At 43.9% G+C, this 23,105-nt stretch overlaps 1 long non-coding RNA gene across 1 annotated transcript in view; it reads right to left on the minus strand.

The window, feature by feature from the left end:
* LOC137544234 (uncharacterized) overlaps nt 1-23,105 on the minus strand; it is a 314,438-nt gene that overhangs the window by 279,199 nt on the left and 12,134 nt on the right. The window contains exon 2 of the long non-coding RNA XR_011025789.1: nt 17,835-17,935. This is a non-coding gene — a long non-coding RNA (uncharacterized lncRNA). The remainder of the gene's footprint in view (nt 1-17,834; nt 17,936-23,105) is intronic.

The raw sequence follows: 23,105 nt of genomic DNA on the forward strand, positions 1-23,105 counted from the left end.
TTGCATCTATCACTATTTACAAGTTTAAAATAAAAAAAATATAGAAATATTTCATCTTTACATTGATATTTAAAAAGTTTTTTGTTTTTTTTTATTGTAATGTTTTTTTTTTTATAGTAAACATTTTATTTGGGTAGTTTTGGGAGGGTGGGAGGTAAACAATCGATTTATAATGTAAATGTGTGTTAATTTGTATTTTTTTTTCTTACACGTGTAGTATTACTTTTTGGCCACAAGGTGGCGGCCATGAGTTTGTTTACATGACGTCACTCTAAGCGTAACACACGCTTAGAGTGACTCATCGGAGAGGGAACGGCCAGAAAAGGCGCAGCTTCCGAGAGAAGCTGTCGCTTTTTCAGCGGGGGAGAGGAATCAATGATCGGGCACCATAGCCCGATACATTGATTCCCTGGCTACCGAATCCGCGGCCGGGAGTGCGCGTGCACGCGCGTGATCGGCCGCGGGAGCGCGCAGTAGCGCGCATGGTTCCTGGATGTAGAAACTACGTCCAGGAACCAAAATAGGTTAAAGAGACTGTATTAAGAAAAATGACCCCCGTGGAGGGTACTTACCTCTGGTTCCTAACGAGGCTTCCCACATCCTCCGGTGTCTCGGCAATCTCCCGCGGCAGCCCCACGAAAGTGTGGCGATGTAAATATTTACTTTCCACGATCCTGCGCAGATGCACTAGCCGCTCTTCCTTCGGGTTAAGACAGAAATAGCTGAACCAGATCGAGCCGCTCTACTGCGCAGCCGCAAGTTCTTTTGCACCTTAGCAATAGAGCGGATACGATCGGGCTTGGCAATTTCCGCTTAGCCCTAGCGAAGAACCGCTACTGGATCCCGGAGAGGTAAATAAATCAAGGCTTGTCAGGGGAGGATTGCGGAAGGATTCAAGGGAGCCAGCGCTGGATTCTCTGCAGCTATAGGGATGGGGGAAGCCTCATTGGGACCTATATCTATGATAGTAAGACAGTATGAATGTTCAATTGTTCCTGTTTATTAAGGCTGTAATAATTAACATAGGATTATTAAATAGGTGCTGGTAAGTCTCAGAGACCCTGATATCAGTCTCTAATAAGTCTACTGGAGGGGTTCTATGTCCAACCAGCTGTAAGGGCCAAGATAATGGTTGGTTATGGTTTCCTCTCTCCTTCTATAAGCTACACATTCACATAACATTTTTATTTGAATACTATAATTCATTCTATTGTGATATAACACCAAGATGGCGCCATAACAGGACGCCGCGGCCACAGGGCTCCGGTCCTTTTCTCCTTTCTCCCCCTTAAAATCGCTCACCTGCTCCTTCTCCCCTTCTGGGGAGAATGGTGAAGTGGCAGGGGTCACAGGCGTGATGAATGCGGGGACTCCCATGGGCCGGTGGGCTGTGGAATGCCAGCTGATCGGGCCACGGAATACTAGCTGATCAGCTATGTGCTCGGTCAGCTGGCTGCAGGGGCTCTACTGTTGTCGGGCGGCTGATCGTGAGCCAGCCACCTGCAGCACCATCACCAGCACACAGCCTGGGGAACCTTGCCAAGGAGCCAACCGCAGGAACACCGCGAAACACACAGGCCTGTTGGCGGGTGGCCAGGAGAACGGGCGCTCAGCTGATTGCGCCCACGTGCTCTGGCTGCACGGGATTCTGGATCTACCCTCCACTGTCTGGTCTGCTCTCGCTGCTGCAGAGAGAACCAGGCCATGCTGCCTGATACAGCCTATGGGACCCGGCCACTCCACTGTCCACAAGAGGATCTGGATCTCTCTCCATCGCTGCCCGGATTGCAGCCAACAGCCTACATTAAGCCCACCCACGTGGTCCCCAAGGCCTGTAGCCGGAATACCACTGTTAAGCTTGGAGGTGTAATCTCCACAGTCAGCATACAACACATAAGCTGACGTGAAGGAGGTACACACACCAGCACAAGGGATCAGGATATCCCCAGTTTAGTGGAGGAGAGGACTGACTCCAATAGGAGATTGTGGCGCACAGAGCCGGTGCAGATCCGAACAGCCACAAACAACACTTTCGTAATAACGTCTCAGCGCAAAGTAGCGCTGAGCGCATAAACCAGGACTGAGGAGATCAGAATAAGTAGACAGAATGAACGCTTGCTAGCTAGCGGCTACTTAGCGACAGCAAGCGTCCAAAACCAGACAGACTGGAATGAGGCAGCCAATGCGTTGCGGCGATGGCGTGCCTCACAAAGACAGGACAGGGTAGTCAGAAAATAGCAGGATCGAGACAGATGAACGTAACACAGATAAATATACAATAAGTATGTTTTCCTAGCGTATTACAATTACAGCTATCAATGAAACTCTTTGTAAGGTCTGACTAACATATGTATATATCGGCAATGAACCAATATATGACATAAGCAGGAACGCTGACTAGGACTGGAGTAATACAGGGAACAGGACTCAGAAGGATTCGCTATCTCTTCGCAGAGATGAACGCAATCCACAAACAGAACCAGGAACAGGATAACTAGCTCAGCACGGGTGTTCACGGTACGCGCAAACTACCAAAACGTGCTGGAAAACTGACTAACTGAACACAGGAAATAAACAGTTCGTGTACGTATATATCAGCGACACTGATATATTAAACGTAACACGAATACAAGGAAAATAACAAATGCGCAAGTATGCGTATATATTGGCGATGAACCAATATATGACACAAGACAAGCAAGTAGCAACTTCTAGAACAAGAGCAGAACTAGGAGGACTCGCTGACCCCTTCGCAGGAGTCAGCGCAGTCCACACGGACCAGGAACGAGGTGGGGCACGAGCAGAGTAACAGATACAATCTGAGACTATGATAGCCCATGAGGCATTGCAGGAAGCAGTTCTTTATACTGAGGTCATCCAATGGGAGCAGACCTGCAGATTCCCACACAAGTGAATGGTAATTAATCACAGGCTGATAGCAGGAAAAGGCAGACAATGATATGCAGCCTGCAGGAAAGGGACCGCCCCTCCACTGCAGCAGACAATGTTTGTTTACACAAAAGCATATTAAACTGTCATTAACTTCAGAGCGACTGCAGATGGAATCAGCAACTAGTTTAAGTGCAAACCAAACTATGCAAGCAAATGCATGTAATGACATTAGAACTGCTTGGGTTACAATACCACTGCAGTCAGCAGTAAACGCTGCAGAAGCGATCATAACAGTACCCCCTCCCTTAAACGCGGCCTCTGGACGCCTATGAAAACTGACATATTTCTCCTGAACCACCCAAACCAAAAAATCAGAAGTGGGAAATCCAGCAAACTGATCTGACTGAAAATTCATGAAGGTCAGATCCGTCCGACAAAACCAAATTCCCGAATCAGTCTCACCAAAACTAGACCAATTGGAACCAGAACCTACCGAACCATGCCCGTCAGCACTACAAGCCTCAGTGTGACACCCATCAGAACCACGACTTCCAGAAAACAACCCCAAGAAACTCTCTGAGCGATACCCACCGCCTTCCCGGGACTGTCCAAAAACGCCAAAGCCTTTGCAATGCCCACCGGAACTGTCCCCACCAACACAAAACCCACCGTTGAACCAGTCCAAGGTACCAGGACAAGTTTCCTCAGAGATCTCCCAGAACACTTGGAAGCTCCAAAGAGATCCCCACAGGTCAGAACGCCCCTTAGGCTCACATGGAGAACCATCAAGAACCCCTATGGAACCCAGGGCAACTCTAGAGTCAGGGTCACAAGGACAAACATCAAGATCAGGGTTTTTAGGGACCAGAACCATCTCCGGGCATGCAGGCCAACCGGCAACATCAGAACATGTCTCCACTAGGGAAGCGTGTGAGCACGCCAACACAGACACACTTGGGCACTCTGGCATACGAAGCACATCTGGGCACACCGGCACAAGAGAGACTTCTGGGCATGTCAAGGAACTGCAAACCTCAAAGTCAGTCAAGGTAGGACCGAAACCAGGACTGGGCAAAAAAAAATCATCATGACTAGACTTCACAGTTACTGGATTCTCACTAAAAAATGCAGGATCAGACTTAGATGTCTCTGATTCCAGCAAAGTTATTAACAAATCATGTTCAGGGGCATTTACAAGACAGGACAAATCTTCTGATGTATGCACCGAACTAGACAGGGTTTCCATAACTTCTTCTGGACTAGACAGAGACTCATCAAATACACTGGATTGGAGCTCATGAAGGGCTGCAAAACAAGTCAGTAGTGCAGCAATCCCCACTGAACTAGGCAAAACTGAGTAACTCACTGGACAGGAAGGGGACTCAGGAACTTCTGCCACACCGGCCAGAGAACCAGAATTTTCCAGGATACAGGGCTGGGTTTCAGAAACACTCATTAACCCGGACTGAAATTCTGAGATTTCTATTATTTTTTCCAGCGAGTCAGAATTATCCATGTTACAGGGCAAGACCTTTAAAACATTCAGAGGACAGGGCTGGAGTTCCTCGGCTGTTACAACACTGGAGAGGGACTCAACAACATTGGTTAAATCAGACTGTGTACAGGGCAAGGTATCTAACACACTTGCTGACGAGGACAATATTTCAATGGCTTCTGCTTCCTTAGACAAAGATTCATCAAGTTTATTTAGAGTGGACTTTAATTCTAAGACAGCTGCTAAACAAGTGAATATTGCTGCAACACCCACTGAGGTAAGCAGTGCCTCAGAGTCTTTTGCTAGAGGGTTTGAAGTATCCAAAGTACTGGGTGAAGCATAAGACTCTGTGACCACAGCTTCACTGGACAGGATCACTGAACAGTCCATATCGCAGGGCAAAACCATGGAAGCACCTGCTGGACAGCATAATGATTCTGTGACCTGAGTTTCATTGGAGAGATCTACTGCACAATTCATGGTACAGGGCAAGTTGACTGGAACATTTTCTGAACACGGTAATAATTCTGCGATTTCGGATTCACATAGCAGACGCTCTGGGTTATTCCTGAAACTAGAGTGAGGTGTAGAAACAGGAAGATCAAAACACAATGTTTGCGCATCTAAATCACCATTCAATTGTGAAATTGGAAAATTCAGATGCTGGGGTTCTGAGATTTCTGGACAGGATTGCTGGGACTCAGAAACTGATGTAGTGCATTTATTGGCATCTGCTGGATCAGACAGGAGTTGAACTTTATTAACACAGGTAATTTCTGCAGAAGTGTTTGCAGAGACAGGCAAGATTTTTCTGGTGTCTGTTTCACTGAACAAAGACTCATGAGTACTGGCTAGGCTGGACTCAGAAGTCAGCAGGACCTCTGGGTCCTCTGCTGAGAAATTTGTGCAGGGCAAGATTAAGGAAGTATCAGTAATTTCTGTCTTACTGGGAAGTAACACTGAGTTATCCATGGTACAGGGTGGAATTACAGGAACTTCAATTTCACACAAAAGGAGCTCTGAATCACTCGCTGAATCAGCCAAAGGTGCTGAAGCAGGCGAGTCCTCAGGAACTGAGGAAGTGGAACAATCTCCACTTGACAGTGTGTCTTCCCTGGTATCAACTGATTGAATCGCATAAAAATCGTCCAGAATCATTCTCCACATATCGATCAATGGAGCCACAAAGTCATACCCACACACACCAGTTTTTATTAGGTTATAGGCAGACTTAATGCATGCATTCAATACTAATTCACTTTTTGCACTGTAAAACTGACAAAATGAACTTGCATCTTTCTTCCATTCATAGACCAGGGCTTCCATCTCTCCTTTCTCAAATGGAGGATCCCATGCATAATTAACAGCTGAGCATTCCGGCTGATCATAGTTTGCAAATGTGTTAGTGGCAGAAACATACATTGGGTTATTTAGCAGGTGATTGGCCGATTTCTTATTCCTAAGGATCTCCAATACCTGTAGCAAGTGTTGAACTGTAGTGTATGCAAATTTCCCTTGCTGCACGAATAAATTGATCTGTTCAATACTCTGTAATATATCTTCATAATCATATTCAGATAATTCATTTAAACAAGAACTTTTATTTTCCCTGGCTAGCAATGAAAGTTCATTAGTAGTTTCATAGGTCCATTTGACTCCCCTGAATGGTAACTGAATTTCATTATCTGCTACTGGCGGAGTCTCATTACAAATCTGATGCGCAGTCACCAAGGGCAACGACTCTGCTGATTGTAACGCTTTTCTTTTGGAGCGTTTACGTTTGGCTTTAGACCCTGCTGCCTTAGCAGAAGAAAAGTTATCAGAACAATTATCTGCTTGCTGATTATTTTTGTAGGCAGTAGAAGGAGCAGCTGATTGACAAGCTGCCAGGAGCTTATCAAAAGGGCTAGGCAAATCGGTTTTGCGCAGCCAGTTATGGATCACAAACGCTAGAAATTCCAGTGGTCTTTCTTTTAAATTGGTATGATCCAAGACATCGTAGGCCCACTGAAACAATCTTCCCTTAAATAAAACATAAACTAGCTGGGAGGCCCACGTTGAAACAGGAGTAGCCTGGAGCTCGGGATTGGCCAGGAACCTGGTACATTCAGAAAAAAACTCATTTTCTGTTTCAGAATTGAGCTTCTCAAATTTCTTAAAGGAACAGGAACCATAACAAACAGTGTCATTTTTGCTAGGAACCCCCCCCCCACAATGGGGATTGGTAATGGGGCTATCATAATGTTAAGCTTGGAGGTGTAATCTCCACAGTCAGCATACAACACATAAGCTGACGTGAAGGAGGTACACACACCAGCACAAGGGATCAGGATATCCCCAGTTTAGTGGAGGAGAGGACTGACTCCAATAGGAGATTGTGGCGCACAGAGCCGGTGCAGATCCGAACAGCCACAAACAACACTTTCGTAATAACGTCTCAGCGCAAAGTAGCGCTGAGCGCATAAACCAGGACTGAGGAGATCAGAATAAGTAGACAGAATGAACGCTTGCTAGCTAGCGGCTACTTAGCGACAGCAAGCGTCCAAAACCAGACAGACTGGAATGAGGCAGCCAATGCGTTGCGGCGATGGCGTGCCTCACAAAGACAGGACAGGGTAGTCAGAAAATAGCAGGATCGAGACAGATGAACGTAACACAGATAAATATACAATAAGTATGTTTTCCTAGCGTATTACAATTACAGCTATCAATGAAACTCTTTGTAAGGTCTGACTAACATATGTATATATCGGCAATGAACCAATATATGACATAAGCAGGAACGCTGACTAGGACTGGAGTAATACAGGGAACAGGACTCAGAAGGATTCGCTATCTCTTCGCAGAGATGAACGCAATCCACAAACAGAACCAGGAACAGGATAACTAGCTCAGCACGGGTGTTCACGGTACGCGCAAACTACCAAAACGTGCTGGAAAACTGACTAACTGAACACAGGAAATAAACAGTTCGTGTACGTATATATCAGCGACACTGATATATTAAACGTAACACGAATACAAGGAAAATAACAAATGCGCAAGTATGCGTATATATTGGCGATGAACCAATATATGACACAAGACAAGCAAGTAGCAACTTCTAGAACAAGAGCAGAACTAGGAGGACTCGCTGACCCCTTCGCAGGAGTCAGCGCAGTCCACACGGACCAGGAACGAGGTGGGGCACGAGCAGAGTAACAGATACAATCTGAGACTATGATAGCCCATGAGGCATTGCAGGAAGCAGTTCTTTATACTGAGGTCATCCAATGGGAGCAGACCTGCAGATTCCCACACAAGTGAATGGTAATTAATCACAGGCTGATAGCAGGAAAAGGCAGACAATGATATGCAGCCTGCAGGAAAGGGACCGCCCCTCCACTGCAGCAGACAATGTTTGTTTACACAAAAGCATATTAAACTGTCATTAACTTCAGAGCGACTGCAGATGGAATCAGCAACTAGTTTAAGTGCAAACCAAACTATGCAAGCAAATGCATGTAATGACATTAGAACTGCTTGGGTTACAATACCACTGCAGTCAGCAGTAAACGCTGCAGAAGCGATCATAACAACCACCATCATTTCTGCCTGGCACCAGTAGCCACCGGAGCTTTCCAGCCCACCCACGTTTCTGCACACGCGAAACTGGACCACAGAGCTGCACACGGGGTTATCGGCCCAGCTCCTCCTGCCTGGGCCACTGAGGTTAGTGCTGCTGCTCCTCTGGATCTACCCTCTGGCCTACAGCTGTTGCCCAAGCCGCTCACTGTTGCCCAAGCTGATCAAGCTGATCACTCCCATCACAGGGCCATAGCATATCACCTGTGTGGATGCCACCCACGTGGCTGCGACCATAGGCCCAGGAGCTGCTTCACCCTGATGCAGGCACCTCAATCTCCAGCCGACATGCTCTGCCTGCCTTTTGCTCTCTGCTGCCTGGGAACCTGATGTCTCTGCTGTGTCCCCTAGTGAGCCAGACCACCATCCATATCCACAGAGGAACTTTCCTGAGGCCATCCTGGTCCCCTGGACCCTGCTCCAACAACCTGGTGCTGCCACCTTCCATCTGCAATCCTAGGGGGGTCTTATCTTTTTTTTCACTGCTTTCTTCACTGTCTTCATTCTTCACTGTATCTGTACACCTATCTCACTATCCTTCCCCTCTCTCCTTTCCTCGCCTCTTCCTCAGGACAGACTTGGGAGGCATCTGATTGAAATTATTGCTGAAGAAGCGTTTGAGTGCCATGTACGGCAGCGGATGTCACCCCCTGGTCTTTTTTCCTGGGTTCTTTTCCTGGGTCCATTCTTATGGATCCCTCTAGCTATGCTTTAACTCTACTCTCTACTCTACGCATTGTATATGCATTGTAACTACTGTATGTATCTAATATATGTATATGTATGCACTGTGTATATACTGTATCTACTGTACCTATGTATGCTTACTGTACCACCACCGACCCTGTTTGTGCTAAAATCAATTCTGGGTACAACTCACATTGTACTTGGCAAAAAAAAAATATTCTGATTCTGATATATAGCTTTTGGTTTTGAATGCCTTCTTTAGAATGTAACTTTTCGTTGTACAATTTTAATTGATTTCTAAAGAGGTAAATAAAAATGTATTGTCAAAAAAAAGATCAAGATTAGATTATACAAGGCTATGACCTTTAAAAAAAGAATAGCCTTTTTAGATGATCCTCTTTAAAAAAAATGTAAATGGTGTGGAACCCTCTTTACACAATTTACTACCTTGTTCATCCATCACAAGTGATGGCCTGCAGTTCACCTCAGTGGACAGTTCACAGCAAACTTTGTATGCTTGTGGCTCGCGTTCATGGTGAACTTTACACGAGATTTGCATTTGCTCCATACTTTAACATGGAGCCATATTTTGACCCGTAACCCCCCCCCCCCCCCCCCCCCAACTGCTTTACACTCATGGGCGGTGGAAGGGTGGCAGCTACAGTACCGCCTAATGCCCATTGGCGTCTGGACTTGTAGGCAGAGATTAATGGGGATCGTGCGCGCGGATGCAATTATAGCTGGCAGGCTGTTTGGGGATAAAATTCTGTCTATTTACTTTTGTTCAGCGCTGTGAATTAGTGCAGCGATATACTGGCAACAGCCCTGTCGCTTGTCTGTTCCCTCGAGTGGCTCACAAAGCGATCCCTCTCATAGGCTGATGCCTATGAGAGGTAATCAGCGGGATTGGATCTCGGGGGGAGGGAGTGAAGGGGAGGGATAATTCTAAAAAAAAGCCATTTAAAATAAATAAAATAAAAATAAATAATAAAAAAAATGCTGCAGCAATCAGATCCCACCAACAGAAAGCTCTAATGGTGGACAGAAAAGGAGGCAAGATTCATTTGGCTGCAAAGTTGTACGGCCGTGCTATAAACTGTTAAAGGGACTCTGTAACAAAAATGTCATTGTGTTCTCTACCATCCTACAGGTTCCTAGACCTATTATAATGTGCTCTGGCTTACTGCAGCACTTTCTACTATCACCATCTCTGTAATAAATCAGCTTATCTTTCCCCAGTCGGACTTGTCGTCCTGTGTCTGGAAGGCTGCCAACTCTTCAGTGTGATCTGCTATGCATGCCCCCTCTATGCACACTTCAGTGTGTGTGTTATTTACATTAGCCAGCTTTTCTCTGCTCTCTTATCTTTTACAAGCTGGATAAATCCTCTGTTCACATACTGATGAGTCACATACTGTAGAATTACAGACAACCGGACAGAGCTGTCTGCAAGAAGAAACAATCAGCTTGTAACTCTTCAGTGAGCTGCAGGGGGAAAGAAACACACAAATGATCTTTTGAGATTCAAAAGGAAGGCTGTATACAGCCTGATTGTGTATGGATGTATTTTCTATGTGTGGACATACTGTACATCAACCTACTTCCTGTTTTGGTGGCCATTTTGTTTGTTTACAAACAAACCTTTTAACCACTTTACCCCCGCCCGTACGAATTTCTCCGTCCCTTTTTCCATCCTTTAACCCCCAGGGACGGAGAAATCCGTACTTTCCGCGCTCCCGATGCTGCCCGCGCTCCCGCTCGCTCTAGCGCGCATTCCGGCAGGTAAACATGCTGCTGGCCACTCGCTCGGAGATCAATGAACGGGAAAATCCATTCCCGTTTGTTAATCTAAGCCCCGCAATGATCCTCTGCTTTTCCGCTAAGCAGCGCGATCATTGTGAAAGAAAAACTTACCCATCCTCCTACTACTTCCTCCAAGCGTCCGGAAGGACGCTTGGAGGTCGCATTAAACAAAAAGTTACTGGTGCCATCTTGTGGCCAAATAGTAAAACTACACCCTAAACATTTTTCACATACAAATTAATTAGTTATACACAAAAAATTAACTCATTACCTCCCACACGCCTCATTTTTTTTAATAATAAGAAAAATAAAAAATTTACAATTAAAAAAAATACATAAATACCTTAGGGACTGAACTTTTTAAATATTTATGTCAGGAGGGTACAACACTGTTACTTTATAAACTACTAGCCGACCCGTGGCGTAGCATACGCCGCATAAGAGGGTAGAGGGCAGGAAGGGGTTATTGGGCACAGCGGCGGGGAGGGGGGTTGGACCCCCCCTCAACTAGGTCCCCCATGTGTGCTCTACCTCCAGCTTTAGCTCAGCAGGAACCCCCCCGCCTAACCTGGGTCCCCCATGTGCACTCTCGCTCCAGCTTAAGCTCAGCAGGACCACCCCCCCTCACCTGGGTCCCCCATGTGCACTCCCCCTCCTGCTTAAACACAGTAGCAGCCGCAACTATTAGTAAGAGGCAGCGGGCGGGGATGACTCACCTCTTCCGTGTACCATTGTGCGTTCCACTGTCGTCACTTCCTGCAATGCCGCACACTGTATTGGTGTAATTTGCCTTTTTAAAACAGAAGGAAATCTGCAATAATTCAGCTATAAGTGAACATTTGTGGTTACCCACAATGCACTGTTACTAAATATGCAAATTACCCCTTTTCCCCCTTGGTAATCCAAGCAAGCATTCAGAGCTGCTGGTTTATCGCAAGCATATAGCTTTAAGTTTTACACAGTCATATCAAACCCACATGTAGACAGCCTGTTTCAGACTTTTGGTCCTCATCAGTACATGGCAAGGATTGATATGGCTGTATGAGATAGGGCTTGGACCAGTACAACAGAGTAACCAAGCAGCTCAGAGTGACCCAAACCACTCGGAATGTATAGGGGGATAAAAGGGACCAAAAAGACCTCCTACTAAAAAAAGCAAAGCTTGGTGTAATTTGCCTTCCTAAAACAGAAGGAAATATGCAATAATTCAGCTATAAGTGAACATTTGTGGTTACCCACAATGCACTGCTACTAAATATGCAAATAATTCCTTTTCACCCTTAGTAAGCTAGGCAAGCATCCAGAACCACTGGTGTATAGCAAGCCTATAGCTTTAAATTTTACACAGCCATATCAAACCCACATGTGACAGCCTGTTTCAGACTTTTGGTCCTCATCTGTACATTGCAAGGATTGATATGGCTGTATGAGATAGGGCTTGGATCAGAACAACAGAGTAACCAAGCAGCTCAGGGTGACCCAAACCACTTGGAATGTATAGGGGGATAAAAGGGACCGAAAAGACTTTCTAATAAAAAAAATCAAAGCTTGGTGTAATTTGCCTTCTTAAAACAGAAGAAAATCTGCAATAATTCAGCTATAAGTGAACATTTGTGATTACCCACAATGCACCACTACTAAATATGCAAATTATTCCTTTTCACCCTTGGTAAGTAAAGCAAGCCTATAGCTTTAAGTTTTACACAGTCATATTAAACCCACATGTGACAGCCTATTTCAGATGTTTGGCCCTCATCAGTACATAGCAGGGATTGATAAGGCTGTATGAGATAGGGCTTGGACCAGTACAACAGAGTAACCAAGCAGCTCAGGGTGACCCAAACCACTCGGAATGTATAGGGGGATAAAAGGGACCAAAAAGACCTCCTACTAAAAAAACCAAAGCTTGGTGTAATTTTCCTTCTTAAAACAGAAGCACATCTGCAATAATTCAGCTATAAGTGAACATTTGTGGTTACTCACAATGCACTGCTACTGAATATGCAAATTATCCCTCTTTGCCCTTGGTTTGATATGACACTACTTCTTCTTCTTGCTTGGACCAGCCCTTTATTCTTGCTTGGATTGGCCCTGGGGGCAGGGCGCTACTTCTTCTTCTTGCTTGAAGGTTGAGGCACTTACTCTATTATATATATATATATGGGCTTGTAATTAGGGATCGACGCAAAACTGAAAAAAATGCACCTTTATTTCCAAATAAAATATTAGGCCAAAACATTGTGATAGGGACATAATTTAAACGGTTTTATAACCGGGACAAAAGGGCAAATACATGTCATGGGTTTTAATTACAGTAGCATGCATTATTTAAAAACTATAATGGCCGAAAACTGAAAAATAATTAATTTTTTCCCACATTTTTCCTATTTTCCCATTAAAACACATTTAGAGAAAAATAATTCTTGGAATAATGTCCCACCTAAAGAAAGCCTAATTGGTGGCAGAAAAAAACAAGATATAGTTCATTTCATTGTGATAAGTAATGTTATAGACAAATGAATGGAAGGAGCGCTGAAAGGTGAAAATTGCTCTGGTGCTCAGGGGGTAAAACCCTTCAGTGGTGAAGTGGTTAAAACTGTTTTTGACTACTTTTAATGAGGCGGGGAGCGGCAAAATTGTGACAGAGGGGAATAGGAGATGTCCCCTAACACACTGGTATGTTTACTTTTGTGTGATTTTAACAATACAGATTCTCTTTAAAGCTGCAGTGTGCTAAATTGTAAAAAATTAGCCTGGTCAATAGGAGGGGGTGGGGGGGGGGGGCTGTGGTCCTCAAGTGGTTAAGTCTGGTTGGACAGGACAGCCACACCCCCATAACAGAAATGAAGCTGCCAGCCATTTTACAGTCTGCCAAGAATCAGTGTAGGGAGAGATTAAGGGACAGATAGATAGTTACTGTACTGTATTATCCAGTGCTGCTCCTTACAGTTTACCATTACCAACTATGGACCCCATAAATTCTTTAGGCAGACAAACACCAAATATTTAAAGGCCTCTGCTACAGTGGCTGCAACTAACAATTTTTAGGCATATGTAAATATAATATACAATACAATGTAAATATAATAAAATATAATAATAATATAAATATGTTTAAAACAAACTCACTGATTTAGCTAACCCTAATCCTACCTGATTGAGGTTTACATGGAAGACATTCTAAAGTACTTAATTTGAAAGATCTAGAAACTGATTTTTCACATTTACACATAAAAAAGCAAAACACAAACAAATAAGTAAAAAAATGGGTGAGGGGGAACATTTTGCCATTAATCCCCCTCTGCCATACCACCGTTCATGTTTTTGGACAGTTTTGACACCTTCTTTAAAAGATATTGTGGCTGCAAATATGCCTTGAAGATTTTTGAAGTTCACCTGCTATTAAAGTCAATGGAGTCGGCCATGGAAAAATCTGTGAACATGGATAGGGATGTTTGTCCATTCCTATCCACCACTGTCTTGAACTAGAGCTTTATGGTCGTTTTAACATGTAGTGGCCATCAGTAATGTTGGGGCTTTTTATAGAACTTTTGTTAAAATTGGTGTTTGCTTGATATTTTTCAGAGCTCACCAGGCTAAATGTTTGCACTGCAATAGCAATTCCTAGGTTGTAATGTTGATCCCAAAATCCTACCATTAGAGAGTACCAAATTGGCAAATTCCAAAAGCCATAATTAGCCTTCAATAATAATTACAAAGGCTAATGTTTATGTCTATTGTGATGACTTATTGAACTAAAGGACAACTGTAGGGAGGCTGCCATGTTGTTTTTTCCTTTTGTGCAATACTAGCTGCCTGGCTGTCCTGCTGATCCTCTGTCTCTAATACTTTTAGCCATAGACCCTGAACAAGCCTGCAGCAAATCAGGTGTTTCCGACATTAATGTCAGAAGTGACAAGATTAGCTGCATGCTTGTTTCTGGTGTTATTCAGACACTACTGCATCCAAATTGAGGGCTGCCAGGAACTGGTATTGCTTAAGGGGGAATAAATATGGTAGCCTCTATATACCTCTCGCTACAGTTTTCCTTTAATTACAAAACCCCTAAACATGCTATTGTCACATAACTTCCTATAATGGTTTGGGCCACTTGTCAAAACATCACAATTTCTGAGAAAATTAAATATTACTAGTGTTGCTGCAGAACAGAGAAGTGGCCACATCAACTTTGACCAATATATGTTGACCTCTTCTTAGGAGGAGGCCGTTGCTATAGTAACATAGTTTGGTTGAAAAAAAAAGCCATCCATCCATCAAGGTTAACCAGAAAAGAAAACAATTCAGTCCTGAACCTGATTATATCGCAGATGATCAATAGCAAGGCAAAAAAAACTTTTACATACTGTAGTATGATTGAAAAACAAGAGATCTGTCCGTCAAGTTAAACCAGAAAGAAAAAAACCACTGCCCTAAACCCACACATATATCAGTTGATCTAGGAAAGGAGAAAAACCTTGGACCAATCAGCCTTAAGGAGAAAAATTCCATCACAACTCCAGATGGCAGTCAGATAAACCCCTGGATCAACTCAGCCAAGAATTACCTAGTAATTAAAGGGAACCTTAACTGAGAGGGGTATGGATATTTCCTTTTAAACAATACCAGTTGCCTGGCAGCCCAGCTGATCTCTTTGGATGAAGAAGTGGCTGAATCACACACCTGAAACAAGCATGTAGCTAATCCTGTCTGACTTCAGTCAGAGCACCTGATCTTCATGCTTGTTGAGGGGCTATGGCTAAAAGCATTAGAGACACATGATAAGCAGGAGAGTCAGGCAACTGGTATTATTTTAAAAGGAAAAATCCATATCGTTCTCAGTTTAGGTTCCCTTTAAAGCTATTGATGTCCTTCAGTGCAAAAGAAGCATCCAAGCCCTCTTTAACTATTTAAGGACCGCAGTGTTAACCCCCCCTAAAGACCAGGCCATTTTTCACTAAATAGGCCCCTGTTGCTTTAAGGCCTCGCTTCAGGGCCATACATGTCAACACACAAGTGGCCCCCCTTTTTTCTGCCCACCAACACAGCTCTCTGTTGGTGGGCAATGATCGCCCCCCCCCCCCCCCCCAATGTTGTTTTTTTATAAATATTTATGATTATTTTTTAAATACATTTTACCTTTTTGTATGAATTTGTTTTCACAGCATGCCCTTCCTCCCCCTGCAAGCCAATCATCGTGATCAGCTGTCATAGGCATTAGCCTATGACAGCGGATCACTCTTGCCTCCCCCAGGGGGACAGCCGTGTCACACGGCTGTCCCCAGTACAGTGCTGCCTTAGATTGCAGCACTGTACACTGTTATTAGATGTAGGTTTCTCGGTCTAACAGTCTCCTAGCGGCGATTGCTGCTGGGAGACTGATGGTGGAGCTCCGCTCCATCATTCATGCGGAGATGCATGTACATCGGCGCGCGCGATCGCCTGCAAAACATGCCCCCCTGGACTGCATGCCAATAGGCGTTAGGTGGTCCTGGGGCTGCCGACACACCCACGCCAATTGGGCGGTCCTCAAGAGGTTAAATAAGATATAGAGTATGTCATAACTACTTTCTTTGGTAAGATATTCCATATTTTAACCACTCTTACTGTAAAAAAACAAATAAAAAAACTTTTTTAGTAGATGGCCAAAACATTTTTCCTCTATAAGCAGATCAAATCCTCTTGTCTGTTGTAGAAGCATAAGGAAGTGGCTGGATAGAGTACTGGTTAAGGGCTCTGCCTTTGACATGGGAGACCAGGGTTTGAATCCTGACTAGGGTCAGTACCTATGCAGTAAGCAGCTCAAGGCAAGACCCCCTCACACTGCAGGGTGGCCTCTTGAGCGCATCCCAGTGGCTGAAGCTCTTGATTCCTTTGACAACAGTAGAAAAGCGCTATACAAATGTTTGGATTATTATTAAGGACAAAAAGCTCACCTTCTAAGCTTTTATATTGTCCATTGATTAATGCATCTTAATCAGGTCACCTCTCAGTATTTATTTTCCAAGCTAAATAAGCCTGGTTTGTCCAAACTTTCATCCCACTGATTAATTTAGTTGCCTGTCTTTGTACTTGTTCTAGAAGGTCAATGTCATTTCTATAGTGTGGTGTCCAAAACTGTATGCCATACTCAAGATGTGGCCTCACAGGTGATTTATACAGAAGAAGTAGCATACTAGCATCTCAAAATTGTATTTCCCATTTTATGCATCACAGAATTTTATGTGCCTTAGCTGCTGCTACTTGGCATTGCTTACGGTTACTTAATATTACCAGTTGTCCCATGCAAATCCCCTCTTTGAAAATAATGGTACAGACCAGTCTAAACCAAGAGATGAAGAGACATTCCAGGAGGACAACCGCTAAGGTATATGGCTGCCATAATTGCATTATGACAGCACCAACTATGATGATTTTGGTTATCTCAGCAAACAGAGCAGAAGCAAACTAGGCCAAATAAGAAAATGGCACTAGGTAGCCAGGGCAGAGGATCCAATTGCAAGATCCAGGCTATAGCTCAAGGCAGCTGTTAATATACTGTATAGTCAGACTAAGGAGTGCAAGTGTTAGTATAGGTCGATCTGTGTCATGTACCTCCATAGCCTGAGACTTTTCAGCTCAGCTGTCACACTCAAGATGAACCACTGGCCAGATGTTTGCTGTGTAGTCAAGGGATCATCACAGAGCCAAAGTGCTGTCATTTGGGAATGAGTGCTCTTCTTACCCTATAGAACGTCACCATAGTTTGCACTGGGAACAGCGTAAACTTCTATGGCAACATAACATATCGCAACTTCCAGCCCCATTAGTTCCTCTTTCTTTGTATTCAACCTACTGCTAAGGTGTAGAAAGTACCATCTATGAAAAGTATACTTTGAATAGACAGTTTTAAACAATTTATTCAGTTATTCATCTAACAATCACATTACAACATATAAATACTGTATATAAGGTACAGGAGGCACCTGAGAAGAATGAAAATGCTAAAAAAAAGTGTAAGTGTGTGAACTTACATCATGAGTCATGACTAAGCAGCTGGTTTTGGGAAAAGGTATTTTATAGCCACTAATAAAGAGCATGTCTCATGGGACATAGGACATAAAACATTGTTGAGCTCTTATCTATATTATCTGGAGAAAAAATCACCATCAAGTACTACATCACATGTTCTACCTCATATGTTATTTATACCACAGTGTGCCCATGTGGTTTGCAATATGTTGGCTGGACCACACAAGAGATATGAAGTAGGTTAGGCTAAAACCGAAGAAACATCAAAAAGGGCTTTGAACTTCTTAGCATTTCTAAACATTTGAAAGACACAGTTGTGACTCACCCCAGATGAACTTTCTACTGATTGAATTCATTCCAGAGGGTCCAAACCAGTTTAATCAACTTCAGGGCAGTGAGTTTTTATGGATTTTTAGACACAGAACACTGTAACCAGAAGGGCTTAATTAGTCAATTGTCTTATACTTTCTTTTATCTATCTTTCTGGATATTTTTCATTAATTCTAAATGGACTCATTACTTAGTTTTACAATTTTATGTCCAGTCCCGGTTTTATAATTTGTACAGATCCATTTATACCTAACATATGTTGACTCACTCTTTGCCTTATTTATACTCACCTATTCATATCACCTGAAATGTTTACACTTGTTGCTTCATCACACACTCTAGGAGTTAGAAAATAGAGCACTTTTTAATGCACTTAAATTCATAGTAAAACACGTATGTGTGTGCTTATTCTTGCACATTTACCTTTTTTTTAGCATACAGATGTGTGAATTTCTCTAATCACCTTTGAAACAGAATTGTATTTCCTGGCTTTAAAAAAAATGCAATTTTACATACTAACCACTTACAAGGATAACAAAGCACACCTGAAAAGAGAACACTAACCTCAGGTTAGATACATACCAGTGTAGAGGAAAGTGTCTGGATATCATAGCACATTTCTAGTCCATGGTCATTACAGCACCATCCCCCATAGAAGTTATTTGACCTGAGGTATTTCTCAGGCAGCCTTCGGAAGTACACTCAGACTGGTGTATCTGTACTGCACATCCGTGAGTCCAGACTCTCACATGCACAGTATGGATGTAATCATGTTTGGAAGTTTTTGGGGATACGGGTACTTCCAAGGCTGCCCGAGGAATGCCAAAGCACCATTTGGCCTAACAAAAAGACGTCAGTGAGTAATATGACGATGATGATGATGATGATGATGATGATGATGACATCATTAAGCAGGGCTCTGCCTACCTTATTGTTATGTATAATGAGGGTGTAGCTATGGGAAATCAAGGAACAGGTTCACGCAAGTGAAATACGAGAGTGAGGGTGGAGCTACAATACGTAACATGGAAACTGTTCCATGTTTGGACGCAGAGAAGGGATTTGTGGGTTACCAAATAGCATTGTATATAACATCTCCTGACATTGCTCGCCTCCAAGCCCCTAATGAAATGGAAGTTGGAAGGACCTTGAGAGGTGGTGGTGTGGAGACATGCTGAAAGTCCGAATTGTGAAATAAGAGTTTTGGACAAAGCACTTTTTTACTACTGGAAATGTAAGTGCATTTGTTTGCATCTTAGCTATAATAATAAACAAAAAAAGTTTTATGCTACCTGCAGCTTATCTCAATCCATTTAGATGTACTGGAACTTAAAGGGATACTGTAGGGGGGTCGAGGGAAAATGAGCTGAACTTACCCGGGGCTTCTAATGGCCCCCCGCAGACATCCTGTGTTGGTGCAGCCACTCACCGATGCTCCGGCCCCGCCTCCAGTTCACTTCTGGAATTTCTGACTTTAAAGTCAGAAAACCACTGCGCCTGCACGCCCGTGTCCTCGCTCCCGCTGATGTCACCAGGAGTGTACTGCGCAGACACAGACCATACTGGGCCTGCGCAGTACGCTCCTGGTGACATCAGCGGGATCGAGGACACGGCAACGCAGGCACAGTGGTTTTCAGACTTTAAAGTCTGAAATTCCAGAAGTGAACTGGAGGCGGGGCCGGAGCATCGGTGAGTGGCTGCGCCAACACAGGATGTCTGCAGGGGACCGTTAGAAGCCCCGGGTAAGTTCAACTCATTTTCCCCTGACCCCCCTACAGTATCCCTTTAATGAGGAGGGCACATTCGTTTGCCAGTTTGAAGGGGAATGTGGGTGATACATTTATGTGCATGAAGCTAGTCTGTCAAATGGTCAGCAAAACTGTCTTGTAATAAAACTTATTATTGCAGTGTTGCTGCTGGTAGCGGTGTGTATATAAACATATTTGCATGGAACGTTAGATCATGACGGGACAGACACTGCAAGTGCTGTGAATTGTCATCTAGTTAAAGCAGATCCGAGATGAAAAACTAACTATAACAAGTAACTTGTCTATGTATCTTATCTAAAATTTAGATAGTTTACACAGCAAATCTAGCTGCAAACAGCTTTAATAGAAAATGATTATTTCTTCCTGTGATACAATGACAGCAGCCATGTTGTTTGTAAACATTACACAGAGGCAGGCTTATCTGTATCTTGTGCAAATAAACCTAATCCCCCCTCCTCCCGCCTTCCCTCTGCCTCTGAAATCAATGGCTAGTAACACCCCCCCTCCTCCTGCCCAGACTGAGCTCCCATGAGCCCTTGCTACTGCCAAGGCTCTCTGAAAACCTGTGTGTGCGGTTTATTTAGTTTATAGGGAATTAGACTATTAAAACAAAAAAGTGTTTGGCTTGAGGAATGCTCTATAAACAATAGGAAAGGAACACAATTATGCAATGAGTAAAAGTTCACCTCGGATCCACTTTAATCAAGATAACACACTAGTGCATCTATGTCTGCCTTTTGTTGCCTCCCTGCTTGTATGAGGAATACAAGAAGAAGCTCTCTTAAAGGGAAGAAATCGAGAAGCCCTGAATAACTTGCATTGAACTGTGTTGGTTTAAGACATGTGGACTTTTAGGTTACAAAACGGGTATGTTTTGCTATCATCATTAACCACTTGAGGACCGTAGTGTTAACCCCCCCCCCCCTCCCCCTAGTGACAGGGCAATTTTAGTTAAATAGGCCACTGCAGCTTTAAGGCAAAGCTACAGGGCCGTACAACACAGCACACAAGTGATCCCCCCCCCATTTCTCCCCACCAGCAGAGCACTCTGTTGGTGGGTTCTGATCACCCCCCAACTGTTTGTTTGTTTTTTTTATAAATATTTATTTATGTTGTTTTTCAAAAAAATTCCTCTTTTTTTTTTCTATCAACTTTATAACCCTCCCTCCCTCGCCAACCTATCAGCGTGTGCCTATCACAGCGGATCGCTTCCCAGTGTCCCAGGGGGACAGCTGTGTCACACGGCTGTCCCCAGTACAGTGCTGCCATATACAAAGTAATTAGACGGTGGTTTCGCTGTCTAAAGTCTCCTGAGCGGCAATCGCCACTCAGAGACTGAAGGCGGGGAGGAGCTCCGCCCCCCGAGCAGGAGATGTGCGCGCAGCCTGCGCACAATCTCCTGCTAGCCCCATAGAGGGCCGTTCACGCCAATGGGCGTGGAGCGGTCCTGGGGCTGCCGCACTGTTAACTCCAATTGGCATGGAGCAGTCGGCAACAGGTTAAAGGAGTCATCAGTCAAAAAAAGTTCCCCCCTGTTCTACTTACCCGGGGCTTCCTCCATCCCCTTGCAGCTGACATGTCCCATGCTAACAGCACCACTTGCAGCCGCCGGCCCGGAGTCCTCGGCGGTGCAGAGGCCAACCTCCTCTAGTGCGGCTGCATGAGCGCCGCTGTCAATCAAGTCCATGATGTCCACAGTGTACTGCACAGGTGCAGTAGTTCTGCACCTACGCAGCACACTGCGGACAATGTGGGCTTGATTGACAGTAGTGCTCGAGCAGGCGCAATAGAGACGACCTTGAGATTGCCCTCTGCAGCAGCGAGGACCCCAGGTCAACAGTTGCATGCGGAGCTGCGGCATGGGACAGGTCAGCTGCAAGGGGCTGGAGGAAGCCCCAGGTAAGTAGAACGGGATGACTGCTTTAAAGGGCAACTGAAGCAAGAGGGATATGGAGGCTGCCATATTTATTTCCTATTAAGCAATACCAATTGCCTGGCTATCCTGCTAATCCTCTACCTCTAATTCTTTTTAGCCGTAAACCCTGAACAAGCATGCAGCAGATCAGGTGTTTCACATTATTGTCAGATCTGAAAGATTAGCTTAATACTTGTTTCTGGCGTTATTAAGACGCTACTGGCCCATATGCAATTCCCCTTTTCACCTGAGTTATCTCCAAGGTGATATTTTCACAACTTCTCATAAAATGCTTTTTAAGCTACCAGCCAGTAAGAAAATACTCAATATGAATTTGATAGTACTATTTCACCAACATTTGGGTACTTTTTCAATTGTAAAATGGTGAAAAGTTGGTTTAAAGAGAAAATGAAAATTATCTCCCAGGAGATATCTCAGGTGAAAAAGTTAATTGCATATGGCCCCACTGCATCCTAATAGACCAGCAGGTCAGCCAGGTAACTGGTATTGTATAAAAAAAAAATATGGCAGCCTCCATATATTTCTCATTTCAGTTGTCCTTTAAGTGACCTTGGAACAGTGACACATTATAATTGTACAAGATTATGGTTATATGTTTAGCTAGATAATATTAATGTTTTAGACACTTTATTATTAATACTGTCTATTTTTGTTATTATATTATCCTATTATGTGTATATTTTCAGGTGTTTATAAAATCATGCTGACAGAGTGAGTGTGACATAGAGATGGCCCGAACCTCCGATTTTAGGTTCGCGAACCTACCGCGAAAGTTTGGTTCGCCCAAACTTTCGCAAACCGCAATAGACTTCAATGGAGAGGCGAACTTGAATATTTAGAAAAAATTATACTGGCTACAAAAATGATGGAAAAGATGTTTCAAGGGGTCTAATACCTGGAGGAAGACATGGTTGAGTGGAAAAGACATCAAAAGTAACAGAAAAAAATCTACATTTCACACAAAGCAGTGTTTTAAGGTCAGAAATCTCATTCAATTGCAGGCCTACACTACTTTACAACATCAGGAAGTGTAATCCTCCCTCACTCCCTCCTCCTCCTCTGGAGGAGGGTCTTGTCTTCCAGGAAATTGTAGGATTTCAAAAGCCAGTTTACATACCTTGGCCGGGAATTGAACCCAGGTCTTAGTGCTTAGTAGGCAACTCTCTTCACCACTACACCACCACCAACACTACATGCTGAAGCCAGCCTAGCATGTAACATTATGATATATCCAAGAGAAAAATGAGCTTGCTTAGGGAGCTTGCTTAGGGATTTGTAGGATTTCAAAAGCCAACTCACATGTATTGGTCAGGAATTGAACCCAGGCCTACCGCGTGGTAGGCTGCTATCCTAACGATTATCCACCAACACAACACACTACAATGCTACATGCTGAAGCCAGTCTAGCATGTACCATTATGATATATCCAAGAGAAAAATTAGCTTGCTTAGGGATTTGTAGGATTTCAAAAGCCAACTCACATGCCTTGGCCAGGAATTGAACCCAGGCCAACCGCGTGGTAGGCTGCTATCCTAACCATTGTACCACCAACACAACACA

This window comes from Hyperolius riggenbachi, chromosome 2 (genome assembly GCF_040937935.1).
Source record: "Hyperolius riggenbachi isolate aHypRig1 chromosome 2, aHypRig1.pri, whole genome shotgun sequence".
In the NCBI taxonomy this organism is placed as follows: Eukaryota; Metazoa; Chordata; class Amphibia; order Anura; family Hyperoliidae; genus Hyperolius; species Hyperolius riggenbachi.